Raw genomic sequence first — 21,985 nt, forward strand, 5'->3', positions numbered from 1 at the left:
TCCAACCCATCCTCCAGGGCAGCTAGCCTTGCCAGCAGATATTTATTCCCCCCCCCGCCCGCCCCCTGTGTATATATGTATGCCTTTACACATGCTGTAAGGTGCAATACTTAAGATGTAATTTATACATTCAAAGCAAAACATAACATTTGTTATGTTCACATGCCACTCTTCCAAAAAAAGAAACAAATGTCATTTCTCTCTTGAACATTTTAACAAATCAGTCATTCCAAACACTTTTCCTGTGACAGCAGGGGAAAACAAAACCCTGGAGCACCTTTCTCCTTCCTTGCTCCTGATGTTTGATGTAATGACTAATTCTTTGCACTCATTAATTTAGTCAAAACTGAGAGAAAGGCTTCCTGCTGGCCAGTGGTGGATGGAGCACACCAGGACATGTCCTGCAGGTCTGGAGCTGCCAGGGGCTGAGCATGGAATGCACCCTCCTGCTGACCACCACCAGCGCGAGCTCCTGGCTCACCTCAGTAAAGAACTGGTACCAGCTCCAGGCAGTTTTTCATCTATGGTGAATGGCTGGATGGAAAAATGCCTGGCACGTTTTAAGGCCAGGATGGACTGTTACGGTTGCCTACTCTAACTCTGTGAATACCGCTTCAGGCCCTGACAACCACACCAGAAAGTCTTGTTTCAAGATGATGATTTCTTATTAGACTGCAGAAAATCTGTTAGGAAATTATCAAGTCTTGCTTTAAATGTGTCAAGTGAAAGTGAATAAACTAAGCATGTATCCAGCATTAAAAATTCACACCAAGTTTCAAGTTCGAACTTGCATTTCCCTAAGCTTCCAGAAGCTGTATCTTGAAATACCGCTGCTGAATTAGACAACTTGTTAGGATCAGAGAGATCCTCTACCAGGATGGTGTTATCTGCCATCTGCTGTGGGAGAGGCAGGTCATTTTGCAAGTGCTTTCCAGGCTCAGGGAATCTTGCCTGAAGCCGCTTGCTCACGCACAGCCAGCTGCCAGCAGGCTCGGGGGTTACTCACACGCAGGAAAGAAAGAACTGTAAAATTTCATGGCGAATTTCAAGACATAAGGAGAGAGAAGGCATGAAAGGTGTTCTAGCAGTCTTTTTTTTTCTTTTTTTTTTTTTTTTCTTTTCCCCTAGGGCAGAAAGAGATGCATTAGTTTCATTTTAGCTTACAAAACTTTCCTGGGCAACAACGCAAGACTTTTCATCCTCACTGCTGGTCCACTCTTCATGGCACCTTCCCAAGTATTCTAGATCAAATCTTCCCCACTGAATACCTGGGTAGACCAAGCACAACTCTGGAACAACCCCAAAGCTGGGAAAGGGAGACGGGTCCTCGCTCCCTTTCCTGTTCAGCTGGAAGTGTGGCGCATTTTGGGGGAGAGGGGCAGAGACGAAGAAGGTTGGAAAGGGGAAAGTAAAATATAGTCATGGAAAATATTTAATGAATTCCAGATGATTCACCAACCGCTCGGCTAGAAATGCAGAGGGGAACTGACAGACAGAGAAGGAAATGCAAATTAGATAAGCAATAAAGCGGCAGAGCTGCACGGCCACAAATTCTCTTCTCTTCAGATTTCTCAGAAGTCAGAGTGTTTAGACTTGACTTTGAATTGACATAATGGGCACATTTTACTTGATGTCTTACTAGCAACCGAGCCAAATCACAGTGCACTTTAGCACTCCAGTGTTCTAATAAGCATTTGCTTCAAAGCAGCGGTTCAGATCTCCCTGTGAATTTTGTCAAGTACACATCATATCAAAGGATAAGCATTTGCCAAAGCCTTTCTTCAGCCACAAAGCAGGGGGAAGGTTTGTTTAAAGAATGTCAAGTTGCACCTGCTGGCTCACACTGGGAGGATGAAAGGAACGACAGGAATTTCTGTCACTGTTGAATTTTATTTTTCATTTCTTAAAGTATTTTTTCTCAATGTGAAAGGACTTGTTGTATTACAAAAGCAGAATGTTGCTGTAAGCCTATTCAGAAGCCCTTCAAATGGGAAGATAATAGATTTGTGGCTAATAAAGTGGTACTTGTCTGCAAAGCAAAAGAGTGGAATTAGGTTGGCGTGTTAACAAGATGTGGGTGCCATGCATGCTAAAGCAGGGTGAAGTATCGCACGGCCTGGGCTATGTCTAAGCTCAGACTTTCAATACATTAGTCCAGAGACTTACAGTAAACGTGAGATTGTCCTTTTGCCTGCGTGGGCAGAGAGGGCGCGCAGCCCTCCCAGGGTAAACCCCCTGCGAGACACTGTGCGGGAGGGGGACCCTTCAGCGTTACCCGCGTCGATTTCAGCAGCAGAGAGGCGGTGGCGGCAGGGGTGGCTGCAGACAGCCCCCGCTCAGGGCGGTGGGCAGGGAAGCAGGGCTCTGGCAGCAGAGCACGGCTCCAGCCTGCCCAAAAGCACAAAACACGTTCACAGGCGTGTAGCGTAAGGCAATACACAGCTGCAGATGCCCGCGTTCCCTGAGCTCAGTGTCCGTTTGTGGTACAAACTATGAGCACATGCACAGAAAAAATGCAGTTGTTTCTCTGAAACAATAATTTCTAGAGGGAAAAATCAAGGACCTACATACGAATGGATTCATGTGAACACCAGTGTGCTGCATGGGCTTAGTCATGGAGCCATCACAGAATGGTTTGGGTCGGCAGGGACCTTAAAGACCATCTCATTCCAACCCCCTGCCAGAGGCAGGGACACCTTCCACCAGCCCAGGTTGCTCCAAGCCCCGTCCAGCCTGACCCTGAGCACTGCCAGGGATGGGGCAGCCACAGCTGCTCTGGGCAGCCTGTGCCAGTGTCTCACCACCCTCATAGTGAAGAATTTCTACCTAATATCTAATCTAAATCTACCTCTTTCAGTTTAAAACAATTACCACTTGTCCTGTCGGTACAGGCCCTACTATAAAGTCTGTCTCCAGCTTCCTTATACGCCCCCTTTAAGTACTGAAAGGCCGCTATAAGGTGTCCCCAGAGCCTCCTCTTCTCCAGGCTGAACAACCCCTTCTGTGTTCCTTCTGTGCCTCTTCCCATTTTGCTAGCCAGGGAGAACATCACCTCCGTTCCTAGCGTGGGGGTTTGGCAGTGCGAACTCTAAAAAGAATGAGGTGCTGAGATCCTTCTGCAGCTGAGCCCAGCTCCTCAGCAAAGAGCCACATTAAGTAGGATAGTCTACAGCGAGATGCAGACCCCAGACCTATTTAGTAAACGTAAGTTATTATCAGGAGAGCACGTGGAAAGTCAGGGAGTGGAAAACAGGGCTGCCTTTCCTGCGGTCCCCCAACACTTTCCCCTTCACTGTGCAGTGAGGGATTACAAAGAGTGGTAAGTAATGTTAGGCAGCACAACTCCAATCATCTCTTCTGAGAACGAGGGACTGGAAAAACAGATTAGAGAGGGCTTCTCTGGCTTTTGTCATCTACGGTAACAATTGTCTTCAAACTGGGTTCCCAGGTTTTGTCCTTTTGCCGTTACAAAGTCCATTTTCAAGTTATTGCCTCTTTTCATCTGTGCACTACATTGGGGAAGAACAAGTTGCTCCCGATTTGTAAACAACTACTTAAAAGCTACTGATTACTTCAATGGTCACCTCACTTTCGCTTATTGGGAGACTGTTCATAGCGAGTGTCTCCTAAGCCCCGCTGGTTATAAGGAGATGAAAAAGAGTTACCAAATCAAATAGCATTTTTTTCCTTTTCAGATGTTAAAATTGAGTGCTATAAGGAGCCCTCAGAGACCAGCTGTGCCCTGGAGACAGTCTATTTTTTCTAAAACATCAGCAGAGGAGATAGGTAACACAGAAGTACTGATGGCAACACAGCGAGCATTTCTCTGGTAAGTTACTAGCCCTAATTAGAACTTGGCTCAAGCCAAGCCCTTGGATCAAGTACAGCAAAACTCTGCTGCGTTTTGAATCCAGACACAATGTTTAGACATGATCCAATTCCCAGTTCAGCCTAGCATTGCGCTCACTTGGAAGGGGATGGGGCTCATCTCTAATTCAAGCCAGCCTGATCGGAGGCTATCCAAAGTTGCCATCTGTTGCCTGATCTGTGGCCTGATGAAAAGAGTTTGCTGTTCTGTCTTCCTCTTCCAGAAGGAGGATGAAGTACCAGCAATTTCTGGAGCTGGTAAAAAAAAAAAAAAAGTGAAACCCCCAAACTAAACAGTTATACCTACATTCAGTTTATCCAGCATTGTTTTTTACTGTTTCAGATTTATAAACAGGCTAAAACATATCCCTCACACCTTGGTCTCTTGAACCCATTCCCAACGTGTTTTTGTTTCTAACCATACATGGAAAGTATTATAGCATTCACTCAAGAATTACTCATTTCCTTCATCCACATCCCCTTCACCTTTTAAAAAAGAAATATTATTGCACATGCCTAAATTGAGGACTACTGTCACCACGTTGCCTACCTAACAGCGTTATAGGCTGTCCCATGGTGGAGAGCTCTTGCCATCTCTCATAGCCCATTGCCTGAAACCCCACAGTGTCCTGCACCACAGGAATCTGCAAGACATCATCTTCCCTTGGCTTCCTATGGGACAAAAAATGCCTCTCTTTTCACTCCACCTCCCAACCTGTATCACTTTGCTGTTTGCTATGCGCTACACTGTACAGCTTAATTTACACTTCACACACTAATTCGCTATACTTTACCCTACGGGTCTGCCCAAAGGCACAGCTGGTGTCCCAGACAGCAGGCTTCTGTTGATTTTCCAGTCTTGGGTTATGGAGATCCAGAAAACCCTGTGTCCATCATTGTGACCCTGGGAATCTGCGCCCAGAGGTACCAGGCTAATGGGGCTTCTAAAAAGTACTTGTAGCAGAAAGGATAAAAGAGGTGGAGGGGGGAAGGAATGAATCTCAAATTCAAAGTATACCAGAAACTGGGTGACTCTTCTTGCCCTGCTGTTCCTGGATGTATTGAAAAGCAAGTAGAGAAATAAACTCCCCTTGCAGCTGATATTTTTTTGGTTTGGGTTTTATTTGAAGTGCAACCATGTAACTTTTTCTGTTTCCAATGAACTCAGACATTTTTAGTAAGTCCCTTTGATGGCAAATGCCATTCATTAAGCTTTTCTGTTTGTAACCTAAATTCCTCTGGTTATAAGGCTTACGTGATTCAGTGTCTCCATATTGCTTTCAGCATCCACCAGACAGCTTTGTCGAGCTGTGCCAAGGATGCAGGGAAACTAAAGGCAATGCCAAAGGTGCATATTACAGTAATGAACTTCATTAAATAGATAGCAAGATAAAAGAGAAGCTTTATTAGCATCCTCATTAAGAGAAAGGATGCAATGTCAGCCCGCAGCTTAAAACATACCATATGGCAGAGGAACCTTAACGTGACTCAGTCATGGGATAAGCTTTGGCTGAAGCTCACCATGTGTTTGGTAACCAGTTCATTCAGCTGAGGGTCCCAGACAAATTTGAGAGTATTTTAATTAATCTTAATCTGCATTGAGGAAGAGGGGTGGGAGGAGGGAAAATTAATGGGAAAATATAAGCTGTTCCTGGTTTGCTCACACATCTGTCCTATCTTCAAGCTTGTCATCATGGTAACTGAACGTATGACTCGATGCTTCCCCCCTGGCTCCAGACTTTTTTTTTTTCCTCAGTGACAACAGCTTAAGCAATTATGTCTCCCGTCCCAACTCCATCTCTTAAATGACATATACAATTGTGGAGGGTTTTTCTAAAGAGGGATTTCTTCCAGCATTCTAGCTTGTAGCATCACAGGCAGCACATCTCGAGTCCTGACACAGTTTAAAAGTTGGCAAGCCGCACCATGGGACCTGAAATCCATGAGCCAGCTACTTTAATAAAGAAAATTCCCATGGAAGCACATCCTGTGACAAGTCTACCTTCCCAAGGCATTCCCACCTTGTATGAATTACTTCACCTTTAATTCCTTTTAAAACAACTGTATTTTCTTTATTATACATTTCTGGTCTTAGAACTTTCAAGGCACAACTAGTTCTATTGATAAGTTAGGGAAGTAGATGTTCTAGCATTTTCTTTTAATGTCTCCAAGCATTTATGGAAAGAATTTCTTCTCATGATAGCCTTTTAATGCTGTTTGTTTTTCTTTACAAGTCTCTAACTAAATAAAAAATATTTAGCTTAGTCATGCCCTCACCCAAGAACCTTCTTCTGAATTATGACAGAGTTAATTCTATTTCAGCTGCAACTTTTTCAAGGACTTTATTTTGAGCTACTTTATGCTGGCTCCTAGACAGCCATTTGCACATTTTTGACTCTTGCTTGGGGCAAAATCAACTTACATATTCAGAGAAACCTCTCATCCACCATTTCTGGGTGTCTGGCAAACGAGCCATGGCAAACAAGCAACCACCTCAGCCTACACAAAATTTATATCTGGGGACTTAAGGAAGCCCTGAAAAAAAGATTACCATGTTTACACACTTTTGATGGCCTATACTGGAATGTGCCTACCTATGCAAGAATGCCTGATTGTGCACATAAATCCGATAACTACCCCCCCACACACCCAACTGTATGTCCGATTGGTAGATACACAGAGGGTACTTGTTTGTGTAACCTAAGAGCATGCAAAGTGACAATGCAAATTAAAGGGCCTGTCCCCAAAAATGTGGCTTGTACCGATTACCCTATACAATCCCATTAGACAGAGCGAGACTAAGCAAAATAAAAAGAAAATATATGGTAGACAAGCAAATTAAAAATAAACTTGTCAATTTTATCTTTAAGAACATCACTTCTGATAGAGAAACTATTTGTTTTCTTTTGGTCTAGGATAATGGACCCATGTTGGGATTAAAACTGAAAAATCAGGGGATGCTTTTTTTTTTCTTTTAAAAAATATTTTAATTAGAAGAGTTGCCAAGCTCACAATGCAGTAAAAAAGTAATTTGTGGCAAAACAGAGGAAGCATTGCTAAATTAATTTTTATGATATAAAACCCCTAGGGACAAGAGGGGGACCAATGAAGGGACACCAAATTGTTTATTTGTCACTGTTGTACAGATTTTAAAACAAAATTATGTCCCTCAGGGTTACTGAGAAGCTAATGATTCTGTGAAGTTGTCATTGCATCAAATAAGGAACATTTCTCTGTTTCAGTAGTACCCATAGTCTGATTTCAGTTATTTCCAACACGTGTGAAAAGCTCCGTTCAGAGATTTGTTTGTTTTGCTGGCCTTCCAACGAGAAAATAACGTAAATTCAAACTTTTTAACTGAAAAGTGAAATTTTCTTCCGTTTTCAATTACAAGAAATCTTCCAGGGAGTTACTAGCAGAGGAGATTATGATCAACTTTTAAAGTCCAAGTGAAAGTAGGGTGCATAAGCGACAACATGGAAATTTCATAGGGCCACTGGTGCCTATAATCTCCAGATACTTTCAGTGTTTGTAGGAATCTTTATGAAAGCAGGATTGGTAAAAATCTCAAACCTCATAATAAGTATTACCATATGTATGAGCAAACATGATAGATGCATTGTGTTTATGATTTCTGAAGCTCGTATTTCCTCTAATTTATTTTGGTGACTTAATGGGGGACAAGTACTTACTGATTATTTATCCTGCTTGAGATTTACTGAAGATGACTGTGCTGCAGCATAGTTTCTGCCAGCGACTGGCTCCATAATCATCAAAATTTATACTAGGCTAAATCACATAAATGAATGTTAATCCTTTCTTTGCAGAGCTTTTCTTGCCTAGTTCTTCAACATTTATACCACAAAAGCATGCGGGGTTTTTTTTGGTTTTTTTTGGGGTTTTTTGTCATATACAATTAGTTATTTTATACATCCTTCTTCAGGATTTAAAAACTTTAACTGCCAGTTTAGCTTTTAAAGTGAGCTGTAACTTTTGCACCGATGGCGTATTTGCAGTGGACAACTTATGGACCAAGTTCTTTCTGTGCTACTCAAAGAGATTTCAACATTTTCAAAGTGCTGGTAGCAGCTGTATCAGTCTTTTAGCTTCTTGGAACTCGATGAGTGCAGACAGATTGGGAGAAGCTTGGTGAGTTTTGATTCAGAAAGCTAGTATTTGCCAGGTTGGGAAAAGACAAAGGAAAAAAAAAAACCAGTGAAAGTTATATTACTTTTACTGCTTTGGCTGGATAATCCTGGAATTAACACTTTCAACCTGTAGTAATTATTTAGCGTTTGATCAAAACACATGCTTGGTGTTCTGTCTTAATGCAAATAGGAATTCTACCCACACGCATATATAGAAACAACCCCCCTCAAACCTACTACTACAGCTTTAAAACTAAAAGTGAAGGCTCTGAATTACAGTTGCCCTTTGCAGTGTTGACTCAGCCCCACTGATAATATTTGCATTATGATACAGTCTATAATTACATACTCCATGGTCTCTCCTAATAGGATACCACTCATATTCATTACACAGGACCGAGGTGTCATTGAGGACCAACTCTTTGACATTTCCCTCTACCTGTGCTGTTTGGAATGTGGCTCTGTGTTGCTATCATTGCACGTGATTTAAATTCTCCTTTCAGTCTATTTATATTTAAAAAAATAAACACGGTACTTCAATAAAACACATTACTAGATAGAGAGTGAAAGATCATAAAGGCTAGTGCACTACTGATGCTGGCATTTATTTATTTTAGCAGTAATATGTTTGTAATAAGCAGTCTCTGGTTTGGTCTCATTATTTCTACTGGAGTTTATTGCATAATTTCACTGCTCTTCTGCTTTTCAGTCAAAATATAATTATGGGCAGTTTATGTCCATTCCTTTTTTGTGCATTGATCTTTCACACTAAGAGGTTTTTTTCCCTCCTGGATTTAAAGTGAATAAAGTTACAGACAGCAAGAATAGCTCCTGTAAAAACAGCAACTAAGATGAAACCCAAAATTAATCCAGAGAGCTCCATCTTTAATCCATACTGTAATCCACATTTGAACAATACCTGTCATTATATCATCTTTTTATGATTAATTTACATTACAATTGATCTTACAATTCTATTATTGAACGTGCATTTTCCATTTTTTCACTAGTTTTCATGACTGAAATTCATGAACGTCAGGCTGACGCGCTACACTAGACAAAGGATATGCAGTATCTGTACAAAGTTTTCAGAGTGATTTATCTGGTTTGGGCTACACTTTAAGCCTGTGCTATAATGAAAGATGTTTTCTGTGTATTTCAACATATTTAATTGTTCCTTCAATATATTTTTTTAAATCCCTCAGTACTACAGATGCATGTAGATTTTTCTCTCCCAATTTTAAAAATAGATACTATATTTGCTATCTTCCAGATGTACCTGGCTGGCTGTCTCAGCATAGTCCTTGCTACTGGGCTTACATCTTCCTTTTCTAATTGTTTCACACTCCTGGGACAGAGGTTGTTCAGTTTACCTAGGCTGATTGCCTCCTTTACTTCTGGGGAGTGGGGGAAGTCAAGGCAAAATTTTAATTTTTTTTTTTTTAAAAAAAAAACATATCCCAAGCAACACCTGCGCTGTCACTTTCAGTATGAAAGTAGCTCCATTTAATTTCTTTATTTCTATGGCTGAAAAGCCTTTTCTTACCTGTTTAATATACACATTTAGCTGAATTAGACTTTAGCAACTCTTAGTTTATCTTTATATATATCACCAACCAGGACTGTGGAGATATCCCCCAGTCTCACGCGGATCACATCACTGGGATGATTACAGACATTCTGAGTCCACCCAATATTAGAATGCCAAATATTAATTTAAACTTTGGATCATTTAGCCTACTAAAGTTTGCCTTTCTCAAAAGAGTGCTCTGCTATTTATTAGTTTTTCAATTTAAACTAAGTAAAAGCCAACCATGAACCATTTAATCAGTCTGAAGTTATTTAACCATCAATCATTTTATCCAAAGTTATTTTCTATATGCAACTCTTAATGCCCTCATTACTGTATGGCGAAGGACTATGAGGTTTACAGACAGAAGAGCTTTTTCTCAACACCAATGACACAGAGATTATTCCTGTTTTTAAACTCAAGATACTATTCCTTCCTAAGAGTACTTCATATCCCGTACTTAATACAAGGGAAACCATGCTCCTACACTTTAATTCCACCTACAGACAAGGAATGGAGTGTGAGTAGCTAAGTGAATTTTCTTTGAGAGGAAGAATTTTGAAAGTTACAGACAGATTCCTCCAAGGAGTATCACACATCTTTACACATAGGTGATAGCAGAGACTTAGTCTATGTCAAGAATCCAGAGAATATGCAAGAGTTCCAAAGGACCAATATACATTGTATACAACCCATACTCTTCCCTCAAAGTACAAAGAAAACCAAAAAGATTATTTATATAATCTTTATGTACAAGTCAGGGCTCATCATTTAAATAAGCATTTTGTTGTGACGAACTTCATGTAAACGTATAGTAAGGCATGACTTCCCGCCTGGTGAGCTTTCACCTCGAAGGAGGTGAAAGACAGAGAGCTGGGGGTTGGGCAGACGTAAGGGCACGAGGAGCAGCACCCAGGCAGCACCCCGGCAGCTCAGCCCAGCACTTCGGTGCCCTGCTCTACACCCGCAGAACGTGCAAGACGCTGTCAGTGCCACAGCGAGCAGAACGCGCGAAGTACACCTGCTTTCTCACTGAGAAACTGCAGATTTTGCTGCCAGGTAATTTAAGGGGTTTACACGTTGTCAATAGCATTGCTCGCAACCGTTTGTAAAAGCGGTTGACATACGGTGTCTGTGCATTTCTCCCCTCCTCAGTGAAGTTTATTTACTTGAGGGAAAGTTGGGTCAATGAAAGGAAACCATTTAATTTTCCAGCAGAACTGGTGGTATCCCTAATACACTCCAGGAGTAAACACCACTGCTCAAAGCATCTGTGAGAAAGTTCCATTCCTCCTCCCCGTTCCCATTTTACAGCTGATATTTCTGTTATTCCAGAGCTGTCACGGTCAGGCATGGTCCTGTAGAGGGAAGCAGCTCCTCAGGTATCTCAACACAGTCTCCAAAACGGTTTGGAACAGGACCCCATTCCTAAATTTAACTTTTTACTCAGATTTTATCTGGTGCTGAATAAGATGTCTGTTGTGATTTTTGCATTCTAAATCTCATATTATTTGATACACTGCTGTGACTTGACTGTCTCCCTTTTCAGGATACAGCCACAGGCAGAACCACCTTTTATAAAAAGACTATAGTTTGACTCTCTGGTGGTATTTTTTTCCTGCCTTAAAAATCTGTGTATCATTCACATTCAGTGATTAATGTCATAAAATAAATGTGTGGAGTATTAACTAGCTCAGCAGACGACAACTTGACAGGACAAGGGAATACTGTTTTCCCTCTCCAGGAGGGAATATTACATCCCCTACACAGAGAGCTGGTATAAGAAAGCAAGTCTATCTCTACGTGTATGCATGCGGAGGCAGGGTAGATTTGCTGTCAGAAGAATGTATAATGCCAGAGTACGTGGAAAATAATAGTATTCACATGCTAGAGCACAACAGGCGCCAACAGTCATTGGCAGTGTAAAGATAAACAAGAAGTCACATGTGAGAAAGTATGAGACACTCCAATGGATGGATTGTCTTCTGGCCAGGTACCTAGCAGATAAGTCTGGCTCAATCTATATGATCCTTGCTATGTTCACTAGCCCCTGTATGGGACAACAGGAGGGATCTAGAATCACCTTCAGGACTAACATATACAATTTCCATCTATGCTTCATTTCACAATGAGCATTTTATTATGCAAGGAAGTAAGTAGACCACTAAGCATATGATAAATATTTGCAGAATTGACCACTGCATGTGCTACCTTGTCACGTCTTATCATTATTATAAAACAGATTCATTGGATGGTCAACAAGAGTTAATGATTGCTCCCATTTCAGACTTCTAACTCAAATTTAGTTATAGCTGACAAAATGCAGCGTTTGCACCTGTGAACTACAGCCCACTGTGTATCGTGAGACAGAGCAGGGACTGTCTCACTACTGTCTTATTCAGAAACCAGTGTTTCTGACAGGCAGGTTAAGAATAACTGAGGCTAGCAATAATAAATAAATAAAACAAATAGGGGAAAAAAAATCCCAACCAACAAACCAAGCAATCCCTAAGACATCCCCATAAAATTCATTTTACAAAAAGATGAAAAACTGATCAGAGTTCACCTTCAGAATGAAAACTGAAGGGTTGGTTACTAACAATTGAGAACAAAAAGATTCTCTTCAGTTCATTTCATTTACCTGGTAATTTTTTTCCTAGTGAGGTCTAAGAAGCAAAAACCCTCAACGATGAGCTCAGTGCTGACTCCAAGAGCAAAATAAACTACTTAGCTTCACGCACACACACGTACACATACATATTTTCATATGTGCATATTTTATGTCATTCTTTTTCTCCACCACCTTTGCTTTTCCTGACATTTAATTAACAGCATGTCTCTGATGTCAAAACAAACATAAAATATAGCTGCGTGTAGGGAATGCAAACCCTAATTAAGATGAAATTTTGGACATAACATAAGACAAGCTTCACATTTTCATTGGGAAAATAGTCCAGTTCATAAAATATTCCCAGCTGTGCTTTTGACTCTTTAAATCTCCCTCTGTCTTGAATAAAGTACAGCTTAAATTAAAAACTGCAATAGTCATCCTCTGTGAAGGAAGTTTCCTTCTTGGAATTTTAGACAATATTTACCACTGGCCTGATTCCACTGACTTTGGTGAAGCTCAGGGTGAGATGGAGCTCACCATCTTGAAAGCATTATGGTTGTGGGAAATAAATTCAGACAGAATTATTATTTTTTTAAAAAATTTACACTAAGGAGCAATAATATTAATTTTGGACATCTTGAATCTACCCCAGGAAACTTCAGAGATAAGAAATTTGAAACAATAAAAAAGTCAACATTTATTTATAGTCAGAGTCCAAAACCTGAAATTGAATGTACTTCCTCCCTGTTCAGTAGGACTATTTGTCAAATAAAATGTTATTTAGCAGGAGCACATCAGAAGTTAGTTTTTGTCATTTTACCATACACCCCCCCCCCCCCCCTATATAAATATATATATATATATATATAAAAAAATATATATAAAGGTCTATGCAAATATTTCCGGTTACTTGCATAAAACTGCTTGCAAAGCAAACCTGATGCCTCTGCCCCCAGTGAAACCATGGAAATGGACTTCCAAACTCTCCTCCTGACTCCAGAATAAATCCCTTCTTTTTCAGAAGTGTGACAAAAGCTTTTATTCCGATTCCTTCTATTTGTTGTCATAATGCTGTAGCAAATCCGAAAGCCTGCAGGGTTCTGCACAAAGATCCCTTATAAGTTATTAAAAAGCACCTGTGCGGGTACTCCCGGTGAAATGCCTTCTAATGCAAAACACTTGTGGTAAGCATGCAGCGCATCCCACAGGAGTATCAATTAAAACCAGTTACTTACCAAAAGTAAATGGAAAATTCTGAGGCAGAGCATCCTGAAGACAGCGTGCAGCCTCTGTTTTCATTTTTTCCCATGGGTATGAAGCAGCAATCTTGTGCCTCCTTTAACATGCCCAGACCACCATCCCAACCCTAAGAAAGTCCTGAGCCCAGAGGAGGCACAAAAAGGCTACCACACCGACTGGTTTTGCTCCCTCCATTTGAACTAAGTGAAATTAAAAAAATTTGCTAAGACAAAGGTAGGAATACCTCTGCATTTCTGTTTAAATTTTTGGGCCGAAATGTCAAGTAGCAAACATACTGATATTTATTAATGAGTTTCTCCCCTTCACTTGCCCTTCGAATGGAAAAGTCACAAACTCTATGGGGACAAGACAGTGCTATCAGCAAACACAGTCTGAGGTCTCCACGTACGCGCTTCAGGACACCCAGGCAATCCAGCAATGCAATTGTCTGAGCAGCCCCAAGGCAGCCTAATAATTTGACTTGTGCCCTATACTTTTCCTGTGAAAATAACTCATGCAAAGCTCTGTTTTTCATCAAACCTAACAGGAAATTTTCCAAGTCTTTGACAAGATCTTGGTTCTGCTGGGAACCTTGTTCTCAACAAGGGTTTAAGAAGGCGGCATGTGATACTAAGCTGTCCTCCCTCTTTCACCTGATGTTTTATAAATGGAAATGGAAATGTGTTTTCCCCCATTTCTGTATGCTGTGGTATGACAATGGCATACGGTTAAGAACAGCTCAACTAAAAGGGACCTTTTGGTCCAAGCTCATACATACACACTTCACTGAAGCTGGAAAACCACAGACAAATATGCTCGTCCTACTATCCTGAGCTGTTGCTGCTCCTCTTGGTGAAAGTAAAGCATATGTTTCCTTTAGCCTTGTCTTTGCAAATTGTCTACCTTGTCTTTCATGCAAATTGTGGAAAAGCGATTCCCAATATGCTGATAATTTCATAATTTCATGGGATTTTTAAGCATCTGTATATCACATACACCATCTCTGAACAATGATAAAGAGCTTAGAGAAATTAAAATACAAATCTACTGGGCATTTTCAATATTGAACACTTGGCTTTGTGTAATTGATAACTTGGGGGATTCTAGAAATTAATGAAGGAAATATAATTTGCAGTTAGAAAAGATTTAATGTTCATGATCCGAGATAGCCTAAGGATATATTTTAGTTTTGGTAGGATTCGTAGGCACCAGGTCTGAATGCTATTGTCACAGAGACGGTGGCCCAAAACAGGATAATTCTGATGAATCTGGGCCACGCAGACCGAATTTGATGATCATGAACTGAATAAACCAGTTGCAAACCCAGCTTCTATCATAAGGCTTTAAGCACACACAGATGGGGTTTAAGATTCTCAGGCTTTTGCATTCAACAAATGTTATAAACAGACACAACTCTTATCTCCACTGCATTAAAAAAAAAAAAAAAGTTCTGATCCATCAACAAGGTGACATTAATCAGACTTAGAATAGCTCTTTTTTCAAGATCACCTTTTCAGCCTGCTCTGTCCCTTTTAAAAACACATTGGAAGACTGCAGGAGAAAGATATTTACCAATCCAAATTGACTCTTGACTGTAATATTTTTATATGCCAGCTATACAGAACAGAAATACTAACTCTGTGCTGAGTAACCTACTGTTCAAAACTATTCTCAGTTGAACTGGGAAAATGAACCAGTAGGGAATTTTCCAACAATTGCTCTTCTACAAATCCAAAGATTATAAAGCTTCAAATTGTATTTTCACTCATTCCGCTTTGAATTAATACCAAAGGCACTTGAGAACATCTCCTACAGCTACTTCTGTAATCTTCACATAATTGAACTTCTCAGAGGAACAGTGAAAACTCTGCCCACAAACTAGATATAATTATAAAAGTTGAATTAGGGAGAGTTGCCATCTCCCCCTCTCTGTCCCTCAAAGCACTGTGGATAACTTTTGTGATAGAAAGACAGTCCTAAATAAGAGGCCAACAGGATCCAACCAAATTCAAGTTGTTTAAAGAGCTACTCTTTTAATCAGGTTCCTACGTGCCTTAACTCCCCATGTGGAGCATCTAACCCCTCACATCGCTGTTACTCTTCATGCTTATCACCTGCCCCATGGCTGGTTTTTGCTGAAAATGCTGAAGCAGCACAAAGAGCAAAATGTGCCTTGAGGTGCAGATCTGGTTCCTTTGCCTCATTCCAAGGCAAGACACCATCATGTGCTGAAATATGGGAGCCACCATTTGTACCAGAAACAACTCAGCAGCTGAACTACAAAATCCATACTCCAGAGGAAGAGAGACAGGTAATCCAGAGCTTCTCAGGAGGATTTATTAGCAAAAATTCAGTGTGCCTAGCTGCTTATTGGTTGGAGATATGGCTTATGGGCCAAACGAAGGCAAGTGTCATGAATATTCCTGTCTATTATTTTTAGGATATTTTCAAATTTGGGTGCCTCAAATTTTAAATAATTTCTATGACAGCTACACCAGCTGTCTTTTTAGTCACGAAATTGCAAGAAGACATCTTGTAATACTGCAGGACAATTTCAGTTAGGCGTTGATTTGAGATTTAAATTCATTAAACAACCAATCATTATACACTCGGCCACTGGTTTATTGAGATTTGCCTCTGATAGGCTTCTTTATTTCTTAGAAGTATCAGTATCTTGCTACTGATCTCGGTTACGTGCTGTCCTGCCACAATCCAAGCTCACAAAAATTCTTAAATCTGTATGGATTGTCAATGAACTTAAGGAACAGAGATCCACTTTGTGTGGGCCAAAGGATGAGGGCAGTGACACGAGAAGAGTTAGTCCAACTCTGTGTTTAGTTACCTTATTGTTTGGAAGAGAGATGAAAGATGGGTGACATCACTCACTCAGCTACTTCCTTGCCCCTTGCTTCTGAGCATAAAGAAAGATCTACATCTTCAAGAACAGAACAGATGCCTAGAACAACATATCTAATTAGTCCTAGGACACACAGAATAAACTTTAAAAAGTTATGATTATTGACCCTTAGTGGCTGAAGTTCATTCTTTTAAAAATTCTGATCTTTCAACTATGGATTAATTTTAACTTCAAACAAAAACATCCCATCTCTAATTACAGTAAACGGATTTAAACTAAGTCTTTATTAAAACGACAAAATAATCAATGAGACAAAATCTGTGCGAGGAGATAGTATCTTTTACCATATCGGCTAATAGGTAAAAAAAAGTTAAGGCTAGCAAATCTTCACATCTTCTAATTGTATCAGTAGGTCTGGTAAAAAGCATAACTTTCACTTGAAAATTTGTGGGTCTTCAATCTATCTCAGATATAACAACTCAGCTAACAGCATGGGAAAGCATTGCCAGAGAAATTACTGACTAGTGATTGTAATTACTGTCTGTGTAAGGGTCAACACATGCAACTTGAATCGATTTACAGGCTCATATGATCTATATTGCAAATTAAAAAAAAATGTAAGTTTTCAGTTATAATTTAGCTAATGTGAAATAGATTTAGAACAAAAAAAAGGTCAGTTTTCCAATGGTGAAAATAATTCATTACTGTATCATATGAATATCCATCATTTGGCTGATGTTAGAGATGTAATTGTCCCAGGTGGAACAAACAAAAGCATATTCTGGCTGTATCTCCAGAAGAAGGACCACATGCCTTTTCTTTTCAGTTACAAGGAAAATTAGCAGAAGTTCTTTTCCAATGTGAAATTCATGGTCATCAATAATGCTTCTTAGGGCTTGTCCGCGGCTTTATTTGTCCCAAGATCATATACAGATTTGATCTTTGGCTAGAAAGAAGAAACGTATAAAGCAGACTTTCTTATTTATCCCTGGATCGTTAATTCTTCAGGAAATCATCAATTCAAACCAAGGATTATATTTGCTTGTAAGCAAGTCCAGAGAAGTTTTCTTCAGAGACAAAAGTGGGTTGGTATACACGTTACCCCTTTCAGGTATCCTCTGGAGGTATAACATTATTAGAGCAGTGATCCAGTTTGGGTAACTGGCACTGCTGAGAAAGTAAAAAATAAAATATGCAAATGTTTTAGTAAAATGCTCTGAATAAGAAGAGAAACAAAAAAACCCCTTGTGCTAGATCACGGCTCTTTGTAGTACATCTTTTCTGGCTTCTTTGAGAGTTCTCAATCATTTTACTCCTAGCAGATTATTTCTGAACAATCACATGTGGGATGCCAATAAATTGCTTTTACACTGGTGAGGAAAACCTACCAGGTTTGACTGTGAAGGCGTCACGGCGGATCAGCTATAGAGTCAGGCCAAGAGATCCAGCACAGTGCCCCATATCTTGTCTCTCAGGATGGCCAACAGTGGACGCTTAAGGGAAACACTGAAGAATCAAAGCCCGTCTCCAGTGTTCCTTATCTTATTATTGAACAGCACACTGGGGACTTCACTCAGTGAACTGTTAAACTGTTGCATTTAATAGTCTCTGACTCCTTTGTGATCCTGCCTAATCCTTTTTGGATCCCGTTTCTGGGTTTTGTCTCTAAAACATCTTGATGAAGCTGATTTGCATTCAGCAACTTTTGTTAGTGAGTAAAATTTAGAGGTACCCAGTGCTATCAGAAGTACCCTATTCCGGTAATTTAGTGGATGTCCCTATATTCAACCCAGTCGCTTCATCAGAAAAATTGACAATATACTAAAAACATTCATACTTTAAAAAAATATAAGAGCTCTGGAAAGTCTAAAAGCACAGTATACTTCCTTTTTGTCCCATGGCTTGATCATCCTCCACACAGCTATATACATGGCAGTATTAAGATAAAAACCACCAACTGCACAGCTGATCTCCCGTCATTGTGAACATGGGGGTTTTACCCAGTTTAGCTGTTACTGGAATGCTGTTCACTGCATCAGCTCAAATTTTACCTGAGACCAAAAATTCGTTGCTTCTGCTGCTATTCCCCATTCAGTTGTGATTCTTTGTGATCATGTAACTTCATAGTTTAGGGCAAAGGCTGCAATTAATGCAAAAGAAAATCCATCCCCTGATGCCAAGGAAAGAGTAAATTTATGCGTGAGAGTGGACTGGGACAAGTGAGACTAAGCTTATTCAGTAAAAATCCATAACAGACTCAGCAACAAAGTTCAGGTGACACCAGGAGCGTACCATATTACTTTGCACATTCTTAAGTGTTTTACTGGATCAAGCAAGATTGCTCAACAGCTTGTGGAATTAATTTTTAAGTAGTACTATTGGGAGAACTCGAGTAGATGCCTCAGTGCTTTGCTACCCAGATTATAAGATACAGCACGTGTCTAAGTGGTTTGTTGTATCAAAAATAAAAATGATATTTTTGTTTTGTTTTCTATATTGTAGCTTCTCTCTGTAAAGTTAGTTATTAACAGTTGCCTGCTTTCTAAATACATCAGGGAGTGGAATAGTTTGTGGAAGTATATCCAGAAATAAAAAGTTTGCCACTTACTGCTCCTCCTTATTTTGACTCAGCATCTGGGTATTTATATAACGCAAAATCTGATCTCTTTTTTTGCTCACTTTCTTTGGACAGCTTCGTTGGCAGCTTTGGGTTATAACCACCTCATCACATTGGGAGCAAAACGATCTGGAAAACAGCAACAGAACTGGTTGCCATCTTTCATTATCTATTGCATTTGCCTTTTCTGCTAACTTGCTAAATTATATGCTCAATGATATTTATATCTTATAAAAATCTACATTATTTATTACACAGATTTGTTTTGGTTCTAGAAATGTCATAAACTGATAGAAAAATCTTCTCGTTTGAGACTGCATTGCAAAAGTAAATTGGGAGAAAGCGTTTAAAGTTGCTGTTTGCATTTAAATAAGCTTTGACTCATGGAGACTAGAAGCAAAGGATTCATTCCACTTCCCCCCATCCACTTGTGGAAGAGGTAGGATATGGGATAAACAGCATCGCAATTTCAGCAAGTAACACTCATAAACAACTAACACGTGTAACAGCTAGCTTACAAATAGTTAACTTCTACTCATCACTCTCTTGGAAAACCTTCTGTTTTGAAAGCCAGCTAGCAAGTTTGAGAGCAATCAAGGGTGAGTGTGCTGGGACTGTGGGGGTGGTGGCTACTGGCATGACCAGTGCGCAAGGGGGGAAGCGAGCAGAAGACAGAAAGCCCGTTGCTATCTGCATGCCCTTTCCCTCTTCCTTTTCAGTATAATGAAGCTGCTGTTTTGATCTTAATGGTATTTTCCTTTGAAAATCTTTGAGTGTTTTCAAGAGATGGAGGGGTTGGCTTTCTTCATATCTGATCTCAATTGTTTGATCCCGTTTTATTGGCTGTACAACACTAATTGTCTAATAAAAGGGATTATATTTTCCTTTTGTATGTTTCTCAGCACAGCACGCCATGGTCTTTTTGGTCCCTTATCTAAAGTTCTCCCTTCTCCATAAAACCCTTAGCGTTTCAACTTGTTATTCATGGCTGGTTTCTTCATTATTTCCCCTTCCCTTGCCTACTTTACCTACCAGGAAGTGAATGGCACTGTCAGGTGGACTTTATCAAGCAAAAGACATGGATCACGTTCCTCTTGCTTTATGTTTCATAGTCTTTCATGTTTATTGTATAAGGAGAAAATAAACTAGTTGGCTCCCATTGTTAAATAACACAGACAGACCTATTCCCCAGAAAAAGACTGTAGTTGCTGAAATCCAGTGTCTTTCACTATTTCACATCAAAGGCAATCAGCTTCTATTGTATATGTTGGCTCTGAAATAAAGACTTTCAAAAACTCTAAAAATAACAAGCAAAAAGCCTCAAACAAACAAACAGAAACCACCTTCTGAGCAAACAAACGTTGTAACATTAAGTTTTTAGGAGAAGCAGTTTCTGAATCTAGTACTCTGGTGCTACAGGGAATTTGAATAACTGCGTTATATATATATGCTCTTTGGCAGTACTGCTACCCATGAATATGACAACTGTCAGAGCCTGGAAAGTCACTCACTCACTTGTGTCACAAATCTGCCTAAAAACAAAGCCACCATATGTTTATGCAGAGATGAGTTACTCTCTTGGCTCAAGTGTATAAAGATGAAATATAGAGCATTCATCAAAAAAGTATAATATAATGCTTGGCTCTCTCCCTTCTTCTTCTATTATATTCACTTTTTTTTTAAAAAAAAAGATTAATATTTTCATCCATTTTGCAGCATGTCATAAAATATGGAGTAGTGCATACTTGTAGGGAAATCAAGATCCTGGGTCATGGCATGCAACAATTATTCAAAAGACAACAAGAAAATCCAGACAGCACATGATTCGGAGTACTCTGTAGCACCTAGAATTCAATCCTGCAAACACAGCACCTGAGCTCCCTTTTACATGGAATTTAGGTGCCCTATTGACTTTTTATTTAAGCAAACATTTGAGCCACTTCAACTCAGCAACTCCGAGCTTACCAAAAGGAAGCACAAAAATAATGCAGTTGGAGAAAAACCTCATCTGATTTTTATTATTATTGCTTATGAAAAATTAATTTTTATTACTTTCTTTGCTTTAATGATAATAAACAATGTTCAGGACAGGCCTGTATTGCTTTGTTACAGCTACTTGTTTCCATCAATCCACAGATACTAACACAATAATAATACGTTGTCCAAAATGATTTATGATCTCACTCTGTTTATGCAAATGCCTAACTTTCAAATGTGAATCAAACTACTGTGGTAATGTGTCAAACAACCTACGAAGTATTCAAACAGCTGACTACACCTGTTTCCACTTTGGGAATGCTTTCAAGTTTGGGCTGCTTTGATTCAAAGCGATACGTTTCGTTTAGAGCATTACTACTATTCAATATGAAAATTAAAATTGCCTTCTCCTGGGTATAACAACGTGATGAGGTCTAACAGCACACAGACCTATTAAAATACTGAGGCTCAGCTGTCTCAGACTAACTGGGTGGTTCTCATCAGGGTAGGGAAAGCAGCTCAGTTTGCACAGAGCACACAGCTTCCAGGAGCACCCTCCTGCATATGTGCAAAATAAGCACTAGGCTAAGATGTATCTACGGGCACAATTTAGATAGAAATCCTACAGTATTAAAATGGGAGCGAAGACTAAGTGCCAATTCATGCTCTACCTGTTGCTGAATTGCACTGCTTTGATAACTGAGGCTAATGCCCAATGTCAGTAGCAATAATTCATTATTACTATCTATGGGAGAGGGAAGGAGGCAGAAGTGGGTGGCAGGCTGTACAGGTCACTGCCATGGCCCTGGCTGCTGCCACATCCCTCCTCAGTAGGTTGGTGTGGACCTCCAAGAGCAAGCAGTCCCATCTGTCTGGGTCACCACTCTCATGACAGCCCCTGGAGTGCTTCTCTCTCATGCGGAGAAGGGACATAACCCACATGGAAAGTGCCGTCCAGGTGAGTCGCTGCTGCCTTAGCTAGCGCTAGAAGTCACCCATGTAGAGGCTAGAGGTGGGAAAATGAGCATGCAAATCTCCACAACTGCGTATGTCTGGAAGAGGAAACTCAAAGTCAATTGCATCACACACGTAACCTTAG

The sequence above is a fragment of the Falco biarmicus genome, chromosome 2 (assembly GCF_023638135.1).
Source record: "Falco biarmicus isolate bFalBia1 chromosome 2, bFalBia1.pri, whole genome shotgun sequence".
Lineage (NCBI taxonomy): Eukaryota > Metazoa > Chordata > Aves > Falconiformes > Falconidae > Falco > Falco biarmicus.